Genomic DNA, 6000 nt, shown 5'->3' with positions numbered 1-6000 from the left:
AGTAATAGTCTGAGTCTTAAAACTGGTCTGTTATGGCAGCTTCGGGGAGTCCAAGAATGGTTACTCAGATACTTATTCATTTTTTTCCTTTTTCATGTGCTCTTTTTTTTTTTTAATTGACGTGTAGTTGATATACATTTGTTACTGAACCGAACTTGGGTTTGCTTGCTTGCTCGCAATAGAGGCAACCGACTGACACCTGGCTGTGATGGGGAAAGGGCAGCGTTTATTCCAAGGCACCATACAAGGAGTCTGGGACAGCCAATGCTCAAAAAGCCTGAAATCCACAATGGGGTCCAGCAGGGTGTTTTTAGAGGCAAAGTGAGGGAGGCAAGCCCCGGGGTAAGGTGATGAGCTTGTGCACAATTCTCTGATTGGTTAATGGTGAGGTAACAGGGCGTGTCAGGGGTTATCCTTAGCTTTAGGGGTTGTCCTTAGGCTCCAATAGGTTTGGGGAGCTTCACGCTGCTTTCCATCTTTTGAATAGTTAACTAGTTAACATCTTCCACCTGGGGGGTCTTTAGCCTCTGTAAAAGCAACTCAGGAAATGTGCATCAGATGCTGTTATCTAGGCACTCTCAGAGGAGCTAAAGCACAGTGATTTCACAATGTTTAAAGGTATTTGCTATATTCTCCGTGTTGTTTAGCTTATTTTATACATAATAGTTTGTACCTCTTAACCTCCTACCCCTCTAATGCCCCTCCCACCCCTCCTACTGGTAACCACTAACTTATTTTCTGTGTCTGTGATTCTGCTTTTTTTTTCAGTAGTTCTTTGTATTTTTTAAGATTTCATATACAAGTGATTTGTCTTTATCTGACTTATTTCACTTAGCATATGCAGGGTATTTTGTTACTCAGAGTTTTAAAAGCTAGGACTTTATGAAACAATGTTGCCAAGGCAAGCTGAATATGTGTTTCCTCTTCTGGGCAAAACGAAGACTAAATCTGTAAGTCTTGGGGTGTGACAGATGGATCTGAGCTTTCTCTATTTCTATTTAAATAACCTAAAGTAGTTCTCGGGGAGTGAAAGTTGTTCCTTGCTGGCTGGCAGACAGGAGCGCCCCAAACACCGCCGCTCTTCGTTTGCCACCTCGTAGGTGAGTCCTAGCGGTGGCCTAGGGGTCCCCGGGTCCTTGGCCGCTCCGAGCCTCTGGCCGGCGCCGCCAGGTCCGCGCGGGCCCGGGTGCGGAGGGCCCTCCGGGGGAGGAGCGCGGGGCGCGGCGGGCGTGGGCCGGGGGCGGGGCGAGCCCCGCCCGGGTGCGCGCGGGGAGCTGTCAGTGTCAAGCTCCGGAGCGGGAGGAAGCGCCGGGTCCCCGAGGAGCGCGAGGCGCGGGCCGGCGCAGCGTGAGACAGCACATCCTGCGCGCGCCCGGCCCGTCGCCCTCGGGAAACGCTCGGGCGCAGCCGCCGCCGCCGCCGCGCTCGCCAACCCAGGGCCGCCGCCGCCCGCGTGCAGGTAAACGGGAGGGGTGGGGGGTCGCGCTCCCCGGACCGCCGCCCGCGGGGTCCCCGGCCTTCGCAGTCGCCAGGCAGCAGTGCGGCGCGGCGGCCGCAGCCGGACCTTGGCGTCGGCCCCCTCCCGGGGCTCCTGCGTGCTCCGCGGCGCCCGAAAGCGGCCGAAGCCTCCCCCGCACCCTCCCCGTGCCGCCGCGCTCCCGGCCGAGCCCGGCGCAGAGGGGAGAGAGAGTCCTGGTACCATCACCTTGTCGCCCACCTGGTGCCCTGGGAGGGGCGTCCCGGGGCGCCCCGCCTCGGATCTTCTCCCGGGGAGCTGGCGGCTAGCCCCGGTGAAACCCGCACCCGCTGGGCCCCCAGCTGACGGGGAGGGGGAGGCTGCAGAGGGAGGGAGGGCTGGATGCCGTTTTGGGTACATGTTCAGCTGTCTGCAACGCTCTTAGATGCTGTTGCTACCCGCCAAGTGGCAGGAAGCGAATGCACTTCCAGCAAGGCATTAATGAAACAGTCGCGCAAGAAGGTGCGTTTCTCTCACGGCTGTAAAAAAAAAAAGTGTGGCTGGGGGAGATGTTTTCGTAAACACCTTCGCGGCCGCGTGGCTCCTTCCCCCGCAGCGCTCTGGCCTTAAAAATCCGTGCGTCGTCATTGCAAGGGCAGTGATCCTGGCGGCACCGATGGGAACTGAGAGTGCTGGAGTCTCATGACTTATGACGAGGATGAACAGAAACCCGGGGTCAGGACAGGAAATTACTTAGGAAATTAAAGAACTCAGCCAAATACAGGAGATGGAATATATTCGTTATCCTGGACTCTCCCACATCTAGGTAAGGGGCAGAACAAGTAGCCAGCCATTTTCTTGCCTGGAATGCCTTTCAAGGGGGCTGTAGACTTGCTGTAGTTAAGGGTTGTGCAGAATTGCTTCCACGTATTCCAGATGAGCAGAAAATATTACTAACGTCAAGATATGGTAGCTGCAGAAGACATCATATGGCTAATATTAACACAGATACGGGTGACTGCTATGTACACATTTTCATCATAAAAATTATAGAGAAATACGTTGCGCGGTATTAGTAAATTTGAAATTTGCATTCATTGCAAGTTGCACCCTGAGGATACCAGTGGGAATGTGGTTCATAATTCCTCTGATTATTTAGAATGCCAAATTTTCACCAAAAGTTTTGGCATGGAAGAAAATGGATCCAAACTCTGCTCTTCTATGTCTCTTAGTAAAATAAAATCATACACTCCTGTCACCAAGTGATCATTTGTTCTCTTCATAGGGACCAATTTCCCAATCTTTCTTGAGGTTTGGGGATCCAGTGCTCCAAGAGCCATTTCTTTTAAAAATCTTCCAGCACTATCATTGGTATTTTTAAATAATGTGCAGGCTTTCTTCAGCCGGATCAGCTCTGGACCAACTTCTTGGCCCAGGACATCTTCTCTATCTCTTCCTTGTCTGGGGCATCAGGCACTGATGCACCTGCTTGCTTCTTGGACCTCAAGGTTGCTGAGCTTCTGCTCCTCCGTTCCCTGGAGGGAGAGGGATGGCTCAGCCTCTTCCCACACCCAGCCTTTCCTCCTCTGCTGCTGGAAGTATGTCCTGAGGCTTTGGTGGTGTTATAGGTGTGTGTTATTAAGAATAATCTTCTCTGGGGGTTTGGGCAGAGAAGACAAGGTAACCCCCAGGAAAATGGAGCAGACTTCTCACAGTAGTGGTCCCCGGGCCCTTGTTTCTAATGAACTGAGCTGGTAAGAGGAAGTCACCAGGCATTTCTGTCCTCACGTTTTATGTCTAAGAGGGGGCTGTATGAACTTTTCTCCCCCACCCCTCCTACTTCTTCCAACACTCCTTCCAGAGTCTGCATTTATTAAATGAGCCTTTCCCTTGTGCTGAGTCAAGCACTTCTTGGAGATAAAGCCTGGGTGCTGCTCTGTTCACACTCAGAAAAGCCACGTAGAACAGTCTGGTAAAATCCATGCCGAGTTTTTAAAGCCAGCCATATCTCTTAGCACAGACAAGTGTGCACAGGCTTCAGCAACAGTTACTTCAAAAAATAAAAATAAGAAGACTTTACTGGCAGTCCAGCGGTTAAGACTTTGTGCTTAATGCAGGGAGCCTCGGTTGGATCTCAATTGGGGAACAAGGATCCCACATGCCATGGAGCACAGGAAAAAAAAAACCCAAAAAACCCAGTTACCTCAAAGGGCCATTCACTCTCCCAGATTGAGTGTATCACTTTGTTTCTTTCTGTTACTTAATAGCATCAAATGTAAAGGTCACATGCATGCATTGCAAACTTAAGTGTGTTTTTTCATCATCTTAAGTATATTCTTATTCATTCTTTCATGTACTTTGCCCCATCAAAGAAAACAGAAGTTGTTAATAATACTTTTATTTATAATAAAATCAAATAATACTGAGCATTTTAGCAGTGCTTAATACATTTCCTAAATGTATTGCACTGACTTTGCTAAATGTATTTCACTCCCAATATATTTACAAAAATGTATTGAGTACTTGACCAGGCATTGCATTTTAAACTACTTCTCAGGTATTAGCATATTTAATCCTCACAAAAATCTGCTGAAGTAGATATTATTTGTAATTCTATTTGACAGCCAAGGAAACTAAGACACAAGGATGTCAAGTAACTTACTGAAAATTGCTCAGCTGAGAAGTTATAGAGCCAGGATTTGAACCTAGGCAATCTGACTTGAGTCTTCTATAGGACAGTTTATACTGGCTAATTTTTATATATTGAATTCCAGCTCTTCTATTATCTCATTTTAATCCCTATGTTAATGTTATGAAGTCGACATTATTATCTGTGTTTTACAAATGATAAAACTGAGTTAAGTGAGTTGATACACTGCAGAGGTAGGATTCAAATCACTTCTGTTTGACTCTAAAAGCAGAACTCATCCATTTTAGCTAGCGTCCTCTGTGAGAAATAAAAAAGTTGAGCTTGTCTGTTCTTTTGGGTTTGTTGCCCATTTTCCCTGTGAGCCATTGCTATTTCTTTTACTCCTTAAGTGTAGCCCTATTTTTTTTTTTTTTTTTTACCAAGTGATCGGTATGCTTTTTTGCCAGGCAGATGATACAGCAAATCCAACATAGGACCATAGCTCTTTTGACATCAAATATTGCCTTTGTTTCTGTCTCCTTAATGAAACTAGCTAATTCCTCGTAATACTTTGTGGGTCTCAAATACCATGTAAATAGTTGTTTCCTTGATCAGAGATCCCTTTTCCAAGCAATGTTTGTGTCTTCTACATACCCTAGAAAGTGTGAGAAAATAGGTTCTTTTGGGAACTTTGTTGGGACAAAGAGCTCACTTCTTTTGAGAATTAACTAAAATAAGTCCTACTGTCATTTCTTTGAAATTTATAAACCATTGCCTGGGTCCATGTTAAAAAAAGAAAGAGTCCTTTTTGACTGGGAGCTCTTCATTCCCAGTCAGTTCATCCCCAGACTTATTTCCTTTGCTTTTTCTCTGCAGGAATGCTGGCACCAGACTGTCAGAGTGAAGTTTGCATTGTAACACAGGCACCGCTGCCCGGGTGCCGCGTGTTTATAAAGCATCTCCAAGTCTTTGTTTAGAGGAGGCTTCTGAAGCTGTCACCATGGAGGGCAGGCATATGAAAGTTTCCAGGTGGTCATTGAACCCAATATAATTGATGCAAAATTGTATGCATTTGTGCTAAATGCAGTATTCCAGGGAAAAGCGGGTATTTGTGACTAACGAGATTAAGAATTGCTGGTTCTAGTGCACTGTTTAGGAAGGGGGAGGACTGGAGGCCGTTCTGCTGAAATGTGTTGGAAACAAGGCAAACTATCCTGTTAGAGCCAGCAACGTTCTTGGCTCTCAGGACATTGTTGGCATTTCACTACAGAGGCATGCGAGAGTGCCGGGGGCAGGGGCAACATGCACGGATGCACGCTGCAGCCGGCTGAGGTCTCCAGGGCCTCTCGCAGCCCACACGCTGCTTGCCACTCACTCAGCAGTACCCTGCACACTCACAGTTCGTCGAATCTTCCCAACATTCCTGTAAGGCTGGCATTGCTGTCTTCACTTGACAAACAAGGAATTGGGTGACTGGAAACATTAAGCCACTCAATCAAGGCCACAGCAGGCCAGTTAGTAGAAAGACTGGATTTCAGATATAGGTCGGTCAGATTCCAAAGCTGGTTCATCCTCTTCCCAACGTAGTTCATTGTTTCTCTATGTGGGATACGAAGAAAGTACTGTTTAATGTAGCTGTTTACTGTGGCAGGACAGAGTTCCTCAAGAACACTCACATGCTGATAGGAAAAGCCTGAATGTGTTATTAGAGGGGAACAAGAGAATTAGATGTTTCTCAGTGGCTTAGATGGTAAAGCGTCTGTCTACAATGAGGGAGACCCGGGTTCGATCCCTGGGTCGGGAGGATACCCTGGAGAAGGCAATGGCAACCCACTCCAGTACTCTTGCCTGGAAAATCCCGTGGACGGAGGAGCCTGGTAGACTGCAGTCCATGGGGTCGCAAAGAGTTGGACAC

At 47.7% G+C, this 6000-nt stretch overlaps 1 protein-coding gene across 7 annotated transcripts in view; it reads left to right on the top strand.

Annotated features, from left to right (window-relative positions):
• Nucleotides 1-1015: 1015 nt before the first annotated feature.
• Nucleotides 1016-6000, top strand: part of DYNC1I1 (dynein cytoplasmic 1 intermediate chain 1) — a 371384-nt gene continuing 366399 nt past the window's right edge. For 2 of the 7 annotated variants that reach the window (XM_070471273.1, XM_070471261.1), the window contains exon 1: nucleotides 1248-1459. The gene's annotated coding sequence lies outside the window, so the exon portion shown is untranslated. Of the gene's footprint in view, nucleotides 1101-1243; nucleotides 1460-2174; nucleotides 2283-6000 lie in introns of those variants that run through there. The other 5 variants (XM_070471274.1, XM_070471272.1, XM_070471269.1 and 2 more) reach the window with 4 other exon arrangements.

The sequence above is a fragment of the Odocoileus virginianus genome, chromosome 1 (assembly GCF_023699985.2).
Source record: "Odocoileus virginianus isolate 20LAN1187 ecotype Illinois chromosome 1, Ovbor_1.2, whole genome shotgun sequence".
NCBI lineage: Eukaryota > Metazoa > Chordata > Mammalia > Artiodactyla > Cervidae > Odocoileus > Odocoileus virginianus.
The sequence above is the reverse complement of the archived record's forward strand: the minus strand, read 5'-3'. Positions and strand labels throughout refer to the sequence as shown.